The sequence below is a fragment of the Bubalus kerabau genome, chromosome 1, assembly GCF_029407905.1.
Source record: "Bubalus kerabau isolate K-KA32 ecotype Philippines breed swamp buffalo chromosome 1, PCC_UOA_SB_1v2, whole genome shotgun sequence".
Classification (NCBI taxonomy): Eukaryota; Metazoa; Chordata; class Mammalia; order Artiodactyla; family Bovidae; genus Bubalus; species Bubalus kerabau.
Window position 1 is genome coordinate 183,416,524 of NC_073624.1, and position 10,029 is coordinate 183,426,552.

At 51.7% G+C, this 10,029-nt stretch overlaps 1 pseudogene; it reads left to right on the forward strand.

The window, feature by feature from the left end:
• Window positions 1–3,674: 3,674 nt before the first annotated feature.
• Window positions 3,675–9,481, forward strand: LOC129623847 (intercellular adhesion molecule 1-like; annotated as a pseudogene).
• Window positions 9,482–10,029: the final 548 nt, after the last annotated feature.

The following is a 10,029-nucleotide window of genomic DNA, read 5'->3' on the forward strand; positions in this document are numbered from 1 at the left end:
CTCAGCCTTTTTTATTGTGCAGCTCTCACATCCATACGTGACTACTGGAAAAACCATAGCTTTGACTACACCAACCTTTGTAGGCAAAAATCATGTCAGGATTCTTAAATGCTTTTTAGTAAGCTGTCTAGGTTTGTCATGGCTTTTCTTTCAAGGAGCAAGCATCTTTAAATTTCATTGGTACACTCACCGTCCACAGTGATTTTGGAGCCCAAGAAAATAAAGCCTGTCACTGTTTCCATCGTTTCCCCATCTATTTGCTGTGAACTGATGTGACCGGATACTGTGATCTTCATTTTTTGAATGCTGAATTTTAAGCCAGCTTAAAGCTCAACATTCAGAAAACTAAGATCATGGCATCCAGTCCCATCACTTCATGGCAAATAGATGGGGAAACAGTGGAAACGGAGGCTGACTATTTTTCTGGGCTCCAAAATCACTGCAGATGGTTATTGCAGCCATGAAAATAAAAGACGCTTACTCCTTGGAAGGAAAGTTATGACCAACCTAGATAGTATATTTAAAAGCAGAGACATTACTTTGTCAACAAAGTCCATCTTGTCAAGGCTATGGTTTTTCCAGTACTCATGTATGGATGTGAGAGTTGGACTATAAAGAAAGCTGAGCACTGAAAAATTGATGCTTTTGAACTGTGGTGTTGGAGAAGACTCTTGAGAGTCCCTTGGACTGCAATGAGTTCCAACCAGTCCATCCTAAAGGAGACCAGTACTGGGCATTCATTGGTAGAACTGATACTGAAGCTGAAACTACAATACTTTGGCCACCTGATGCGAAGAGCTGACTCATTGGAAAAGGCCCTGATGCTGGGAAAGATTGAGGGCCGGAGGAAAAGGGGACAACAGAGGATGAGTTGGTTGGATGGTATCACCAACTCAATGGACTTGGGTTTGGGTAGACTCCAGCAGTTGGTGATGGACAGGGAGGCCTGGCGTGCTGCAATTCATGGGGTCACAGAGAGTCGGACACGACTGAGCGACTGAACTGAACTGAACTGAAGAATTTTCCACAGTTTAAAGCGCTTGCTGCTAAGTCGCTTCAGTCGCGTCCGACTCTGTGCAACCCCATAGACGGCAGCCTACCAGGCTCCGCTGTCCCTGGGATTCTCCAGGCAAGAACACTGGAGTGGGTTACAATTGCCTTCTCCAACGCATGAAAGTGAAAAGTGAAAGTGAAGTTGCTCAGTTGTGTCCGACTCTTCGCGACCCCATGGACTGCAGCCTACCAGGCTCCTCCGTCCGTGGGATTTTCTAGGCAAGAGTACTGGAGTGGGGTGCCATTGCCTTTTTAGCGTAACGTAAACGCACAATCAAGGTCAGGTCCGCTCAGGGACGGCCCCTTAGCGCCGGGAGCGGTTCCGTCGTTTGTTTCACAGCCGCTGCCGCTAGGCAGCCGTCAGGATTTCAATTCGGAAATACCAGTGCTGAGCGCCCAGCTAGGAGGGACAAAGCAGGATCCGGCCAGGCACTCTCTCAATCCAGAAAAGCCAGGGTCCGGGAGGGGAAAGCGCGAGGTTTCTTCGGAGCACCGCCCCCTCCTCCCCCTTGGCCAGCGGTATAAAAGGACCCATGAAGCCCTGGTGCCAGTCTTGGCCGCGATCCTTGGCACCAGCTCCCCCGCTGCACCTCCGCCTGCGATGGCTCCCGGCGCCGCTGGTGCCGCGCGGCTTGCGCTCCTGGCCCTGCTCTGGACTCTGCTGCCCGGTGAGTTAGGGGCGGGGGCTGTCGTCAAGTCAACTTTGGATACACGGGGTGCGTCCTGAAGCCGTGGGAGGACCAGCCCGCGACCGCCTGGGAATAAGGCGATTCGTACTTAGGTCGCTGTTTATGGGAAGTTGGGGTTAGAGGCACCGATTGAAAGTCAACAGCCGTGGGTTCCCATCCAGACCCTTCATGGCCCGACTGCTCTGCGGGTTGCCCCTCCCGAGGATCTACAGGTTTTCCGCTGTAAAGTGAAGTTAATAGCGGCCACCTCTCAGCGGTTGTGTCCTGGCCCAGGAGGTGGTCCGACTGTGAGGAGGGCCACCCCAAGCTTAGGTAGACTGGGGTCCCTACCCCACCTCCCCGCCATGCACATTCTGTTCCTCACCTGGTGTCCCCGGGGGAAGTCCTGGACTCTGCTCAGGGGGATTCCAGGGCTGACTTGCCCAGGGAGCAGAGGTTGAGAATGGGATGCCCCAGCAGTCCTTCCCCACCTTCAGTCAGGAGGAAGGGGAGAAGGGGGACAGCTGGTCTCAGATGGTGGTCACTGTCAGAAAGTAAGAGACTGAAAAATCCACTCCAGCTCAACAAAGAGTTCTAATTGGGATTCCAATCTGAATTCTACCCCTTTCTAGCTGAGTAACCTCCCTTTTGCATGGGGCTCTTGTCCATGGAATTGCCAGGCAAGAATACTGGAGCTGGTTGCCATTGCTTATTCCAGGGGATCTTCCTGACCCAGGGATCCGACCCACGTCTCGCTTTGGAAGGCGGATTCTTTACCATCTGAGCCACCAGGGAAGCCCCAGCCTCCCATCAGGTCTCACCATTTCTCTCTGAAGTGGGAAGGATCCCAGAGTCACCCTTGGAGAACTCACAGAGCTGCTGTTTCCACATACCTCCATCCTAGATGGAGTAGACCTGAAGCTGAAGGCAGAGATCATTTTGAGGGGGGTCTGGGGGGGGGCGGTGGCAGGGTTAGGATGGGTGGGCTCACACAGAGATTTTTTCCATTTGAAGGCACCATGGTCTGAGGGAGCTTATCAGAACAGACCCCCTCCTTCTTTCCTGCAGCCACTGGCTACCTGCCCTGTGCTAGTGGGTGGTGTGGTGACTGTATTCACCCACTTTACAGATAGGGGAAAGTGAGGCCCAGAGAGGGGAAACCACTTGTCCAAGGGAGTGGGGACCAGCCTGATTGGAGCTTCTTCACACTTGACCTCTTGGGAGGGAAATGGACACTGACTCCACGCCCCTCTTTTGCTAACATCCTGCATGGCCACTCAAGGTCCTCAGAATGAAGACCACATCCCTGGCATGGCTGAACACTGCTTACATGATCCTCCTGACTTCATTTTCCCCCAATCTATCCCCTTACTCTGCTCCAGCCACCCTGCCTCAGGACCTCTGCACTTGCTGCTCCTTTTCCTGGAGGTCATTTCCCTTTTCTCTGGAATGGCCTGCCACTGCTCTGCATCCTGATCTCTGCTCACACATTCCCTGGTCACCAAGGAACTGTCTGTTCTCTCATCCTGTTTCGTCTTTCCCCAAGCCCTTGTCAGCATCAGTTGTTAATTATGTTGTTTATTCATGAATTTTTCTGTCTCCCACACTGAAGGCAGAGTTTTGTCTTGTTCAATGCTGTGTCCCCAGCACAGGCTGGATGCAGTAATATTGATAAGCCCCAGTTGTCAGGCCTGACCCCTCCCCCCGCTTTTGATTCCAGGGCCTGGAGGTGCTGGAACATCAATACATCCTTCAGAAGCCATCATACCCCGAGGAGGCTCTCTGAGGGTGAACTGCAGTATCTCCTGTGACCAAAAGGCAATTTTGAGCCTAGAGGCTGAATCAACCAAGAAGGTAGTGGACCGTAGGAACAACTGGAAGGTTTTTGAACTGAGTGATGTGCAAGAAGACCACATGCTGTTGTGCATCTCAATGTGTCACAGTGAAGTGACGATGGCTTCGATGGACCTCACCGTATACTGTGAGTGGCTGGGTCCAGGACCTGGACTTGGCAGACTGGGTGGGGGAGGTGGACAAGGGAGCCCCAGCAGGTTGGAAAGCCTTCGTAAGTTGGTGAGTGGAGGCAGGGTCTCATTGACGGCAGGAGGCCCATCTTTGGAAAGTCTGATGTCATCTGGACGCCCTCCTTGAACTTCCTAGGGGTGCCCTTCAAATATGGACAGGGATTCAGAATGTTCCTGTATGCTGTCTCTCTAGGCCTCTTTAATAAGGTGAGATGGTCCTAGAGCTGACTCTTTAAAAAACAAACAAACAAAAAAAACACTGAGGTGTGTTTCCTGGTACTATGGAGGCACTGATGTGACCTGGGTTCAATACCCGGTCAGGGAATTGAGTCCCTACATGCCTTGAGACCAAGAAATAGATAAATAAGTAAAAGATGTGAATTAAAATTAGCTCTGAGATTTTTTTTCTCCAAACATTGTCAACAATCCAAAAAACTGGTACCAACTGATCTGGCAAGAGTATGGGGAAGCAGACAGTCTGTGGGCATTGCTGACAGTGGGGGTCCCAAGAGTCACAACTTCTGGTGGGGAAGCAGACATCAGTCCCCAAAATGTCACATGTGTGGGCCTTTTGACATAGAAAACCCAGTTCTAGAAATTGGGCCTATAGGTGCTCCCACTCACGAGGGAACTGAAGCAGGTAGGGGGTTATTCACTGTGGCTTGATCTGGAAGGGAAATAGCTTGCAAGTCACTCTAATGTAGGGAACTGGGGAGACTGCCCTGGTGGTCCAGCGCTTAAGACTTCACCTTCCAGTTCAGGGGGTGCGGGTTTGATGTCTGGTCCGGAACTGGGATCCCACATGCCACATAGCCAAAAAACCGAAACATAAAACAGAGACAATATTTTAACATATTCAATAAAGAGCTTAAAAATGGTCCAAATTAAAAAAATATCTTTTAAAAAACATAGGGGGTTGAGGAGAGAAACAATGGTTCAGTCATCCCATGGAATAGTATGCAACTGTGTAAAAGAATGAGACAGAAAATTTGAGGTATTGTCAAGTTCAAAAGAAGTAGGGTCTGCCCAGAATGACTGTCAAGGTACCACAGTGTTAGGGAGACATGGGGGCAGGGAGAGAGAGGTTGTGTTTCTGCATTAAAGAGCTCTGGACAAAAACACAGCAAAAGTAGCTGGCTGTGACAAGAGAAACTGGGGTGGCAGGGGGCGCTCCAGGAGAGGGCAGGGGATGCGTTTTCTCCATGTGCCTTTTATTTCCTCTGGACATTTGAAGTGTGACAGTGAGTTAGCATGACATAAGCAATAAATAGATACATGAAATTCAAACTAAAAGAAAATAAAAAAGGAAGAAAGAGGGATTTCCCTAGTGATCCAGTGGTTTATGAACCTGCCTTGCAGTGGAAGGAACACAAGTTCAATCCCTAGTGGGGGAACCAAGATATGCCTGTGAGCGACTACGTCCATGTGCTGGAGTGATACTCATGTGGGGGAGTGAGGGGGAACATATGGCTTCCTGACTGATTTCCACTTGACCCCCTTGGAAAGGTCTAATGATGCAGTGAGGTCTGAGGGACACTCGCCTTCACATTCAGTGCCTGAGTAAAAGAAGCTTTGGGGCAAACAGTGGCTTTGTTTCTGGTTTTGGGAATGTTTGAACAGCTGCTGGCCAAGTGAGCAAAGTCCCCAAACAATCTCAGTGGCCTCTGCAAACCCCCCGGAAACCTCCTCGTAGGACCCTTTGCATCTCAGCCTAAGATTGAAAGCACCACCTTCCAGGTTTGAGTCCCAGCTCTGCTAAGTATCTCCCTCTTTGGGTGCCAGACTTTGCCTTAGTTTTCACCTCTGTGAAATGGACCACACAGTCGCACCCAGTAGCAAAGGGTCCCCTAGGAGAGACTGTAGCTTGGTTCTGCCCCACTGCCAGTATTTAGATGAAGAAGCATCTCTGGGTGGCTGAAATTTCTCTAGATTGAGTTGTAATTTTTGCAGGAGAGGCCCCTAACTGGATTTTGAAGCACGCACAGGAGTTGGTAAAGACAAGCATGCTAGACAGAAGGAACAGGGCTCCCTTGGTGGCTCAGTGGTAAAGAATGTGCCTGTCAGTGCAGGAGACACAGGTTCAATTCCTGATCTGAGAAGATCCCACATGGCACAGAGCAACTAAGCCCGTGGGTCACAACACTGAAGCCTGCTGGCCTTAGAACCAAGAATCCCCATCAGAGAAGCCACCCCGATAACAAGCCTGCACACCACAACTAGAGAGTACTCCCATTCACTTCAATAATAGAAAAGCTCACACGGCAAGAAGACTCAGCAGAGCCAAAAATTAAAGAATAATATATTTTTTAAGGGCAGACAGAAGGAACAGCCTGGCCAAAAGTTTGGAGTGGGGAAACAAACTGACATGCAGCTGGGGAGGTTAGAGGGACTGAATATCAATGGATTGGTGTCATTGGAGCTGAGTTTGGCAGGACTTTGAATGCCAGACTGAGAAACTGAGGCCTTCTCCTTCCGTTGATAGGGAGCCATGGAGAGTGTGTGAGCAGGCAGACATCTAGAGCAGAGGGCTGACCTTACAGGAAGCCAGGGAGCAGCTAGCTGTGGACCCAATCCAGGTCACACATGTCGTGGGCAGTGGTGTGTACAAGAAGGGAATAGCAGGGACCTCCCTGGTGGCCCAGTGGCTAAGACTCTGTACTCCCAGGGGACCAGGTTCCATCCCTGATCAGGGAACTAGACCCCGCATGCTACAATTAAAGATCCTGTGTGTGCAATGAAGACCCGGCACAGCCATATAAATAATTAAAAAAAAATTTTTTTTTAAAGAATGTAGTTCTCACCTTGGAGAAGGAAATGGCAACCCACTCCAGAAATCTTGCCTGGAAAATCCCATAGACAGAGGAACCTGGTGGGCTACAGTCCATGGGGTCATAAAGAATCAGATATGACAGCATGCACACACATTCCTCACCTTAAAAGTAACCTCATTCCAGTTTACGGTCATCCTCTTAACTTCTGAAGTGGATTAATAATAGTCTGAAGAAAAACATTATGAGTCTTCCCTGGTGGTACAGCAGTTAAGAATCTGCCTTCCAATGCAGAAGTTTCCGTCCCTGGCTGGGAAACTATGATCCCACTTGCCAAAGGGCAAATAAGTCCAAGCACCACATCTACTGACGCTGAGCACTCTGGATCCCGCCCACCTAACTAGAGAGAAGCCCGGTTTGCCGCAGGGAAGAGCCTTCTTGCTTCAAGGAAGGATCTGGCATGCTGCAATGAGATCCCGCACACATCAGGTAATAAATATTTTAAAGTAAATTAATAATAATATTAAGAGCCCTACTCTCTTTAGACCCAGTTTATAGCTTAGAAAACTCAGGCTTCCTTTCCCTAACCCTGAGGGCAGGGATTATTCAGGTGGCAAAGTCACTCCCACTCTGGCCAAAGCAAGGAAGCAGAGAAGCTAGGAATCAACTCCAGCCTCCTGACATTTTAAGATCACTGCTCTTTTTTTTTTTTTTGGATGCTGGCAACCTGGGGAGAAGGTGAACTCAGGTCTGAAAACCAACTCGAAGCATTGCTGCTATTTAAGTGACACTTCAGGGCCTCTTGAGAAGGGACTAGAAGTGCGAGGCCTCAAGACCCCTTCCTGGGGAGTCTGGGGAGTGTCTCAGTGCTAAGCCACAGTTCACTGGGGCTCTGTTGGCAATTTCCACTGGCAGGAAGATCCAGGCTGGGAATTCTATTACCTCATGCAGAATGGAGACCCTGGCCTATGGATACCCCACCCACAGATGGTGCCTTCAGGGGATACTCAGGGCTTCGTTTTGAGTGTCTGTTCTGATATGTTTGACATTTCAGGGGATCACACATTTCCTTCAGGATCCCTTAAAAGGAAACTCCTGAAAAGCCTCGAGTCAGTGTGGGTGGCTCTATTTCATTCTTTCTACGAATACGGAACACCTCCTGGGTGCCAACCGTACAACTGGGGACAAAACAGACAAACATCCCTGCCCTCCTGAGCTGACATTCTGTGGCAGGAAGAGTAGAGAAACCAATGAAGTCAGTCGATGATCTTGTATGTCAGAAGTGAGAGTTGCCGTGGAGAAAAATAAGGCCACAAAGAGAAGGAAGAACTTCTCTTTTTATTTTACAGCAAAGTCTAGAGACTGGGCAGCTTAAATGTACTGTATTTATTTGCTGGGACTCCTGGCAATAGCCTTTAAGTTTCTTTCCCACTTGTGACTCTCAGATGCTGCAGCGAATAAAGAGTTGTTTTGCCTCCTTCACAACCACTTGGGGACGTCTCACCAGGTTATCCTGAAGCTCTTAACATTCCGATCTGGCTTAGGTGGTTTGGGGAGTGTTGTGGGGAAAAAGTGGTGAGGTTCCTGGAGCAGGTGTGTCCAGGGCCCCAGCACACCCGCTGTGAGCAGGCAGCCAGCCTGTCCTGTTCACATAACACCCCTTTCCCCTGCAGGGTTCCCGGAGTGCGTGGAGCTGGCTCCCCTGCCCCTCTGGCAGCTTGTGGGTGAAGAACTCAACCTGAGCTGCCTGGTGTCTGGCAGGGCCCCCCGGGACCACCTCTCCGTGGTGTTGCTCCAAGGGGAGGAGGAGCTGGGCCGGCAGCCCGTGGGAAAGGGGGAGCCCGCCGAGGTCATGTTCACGGTGCAGCCGAAAAGAGAGGACCATGGCACCAATTTCTCTTGCCGCTGGGAACTGGACCTGCGGTCACAAGGAACTCTTCCAGAACACCTCGGCCCCCAGGAAGCTCCAGACCTATGGTGAGGCACTGGGGAGCCAGCAGAGAAGATGGACTGAGGGGGATTTCTTGCTTGGGATGCGGGGTCCCTGGGAAGGAGAGGCCCCTGGCCATGGGGCTGTTGAGAAAGTGGCAACCTTGATTGCAAAGGCTTCTGGGAAGAGCATCTTCTTGGCCACTGGGGTGGAATGTTCTGGGCTGGGTGCCTGCACTGAAGGATGATCTGGAAAGGCTGTGACCCAGGGCAAGCGGTAGGTGTGTCCTGAGACAAGAGTGACCCAGCCAGTTTCCCTGGAAGAGGGCGTTCCAGGCGGGGGGATGGAAATGGCCCGGGAGAGGGCTTCAGGATGTCTGTCTGCCCCCCTGTTTACACCGGCTCTGTCTCGCCAGTCCTGCCATCGACCAACCCGCAGCTTGAGGCTCCCCTGGTTGTGGAAGTAGGTTCACGGTGGCCGGTGAAGGGCACGCTGGATGGACTATTCCCAGCCTGGGACGCTGAGGTCTACGTCGTGCTGGGGGACAAGAAGCTGGAAACCATCATCACGTACCATGAATACTCCATCTTGGCTGAGGCCTGGATCGAGGGAAACGAGGAGGAAGAGGGCACCCATTCCTTGAAGTGTTCAGTGAGTCTGGGGAATGAGATCCGGAAGACGCGAGAGAGCGTGATCTTCTACAGTTAAGTAGAAACCCAAGTGAGCATTACGAGGTGGGTCAGGATAACGCTGGGGCGGGGTTAACGCCAGGGGCGGGGCTCACTGTGTGTGTGCCACACCTCCAGGCTTCCAGGCTCTCTCCCCGACCTTGAGCCACCCGAGGTCTCAGGATGGACCACAGTGACCATGGAGTGTGAGGCCCGTGCTGCAAATGTGGTGACGCTGAACGGAGCCCCGGCTGGGCCTCTGGGCCCGAGGGCCCATTTGCAGATCACCCCCAGTGCCCAGGACAATGGACACGGTCTCTCCTGCTCTGCTGAACTGGAGGTGGCTGGGCTGGTGGTCCAGAAACACCAGACCCTGGAGCTCCGTGTCCTGTGTGAGTGAGGCCGCTGGACTATGACCCCTAAGCTCCAAGACCCTAAGAGCTCCTGCCCTCCAAGGCCCACCCCACCCCCACCCTGGTGAGGCCCTTACCCAAATTCCCATCTAAGTCTTCTTACACATAGACCCAGAAGGTGAGTGGTGTCCAGATCCCTGATCTGCCCTATTCCCCCACTCCCCATTTGCTGTGTTTCTTCAGAAGGCCCCCAACTAGACCAGCGGGTTTGCCTGGGAAACTGGATGTGGCAGGAAGGCTCGGAGCAGACCCTGAAGTGCGAGCCCCGGGGGAACCCAATCCCCAAGCTGAACTGTAGCCGGAAAGGGGACGGGGCTTCGCTGCCCATCGGGGACCTGAGGCCCGTCAGGCGGGAGGTGACGGGCACCTACCTGTGTCGGGCCACCAGCGCTCGTGGTGGAGTCACCCGGGAAGTGGTCGTGAACATTCTCTGTGAGTGCTGGAGTTTGGGGCTGGGAAGGGACTCAGAGCTTCCACTGCAGGTGCAAGGGGTTCAATCCCTGGT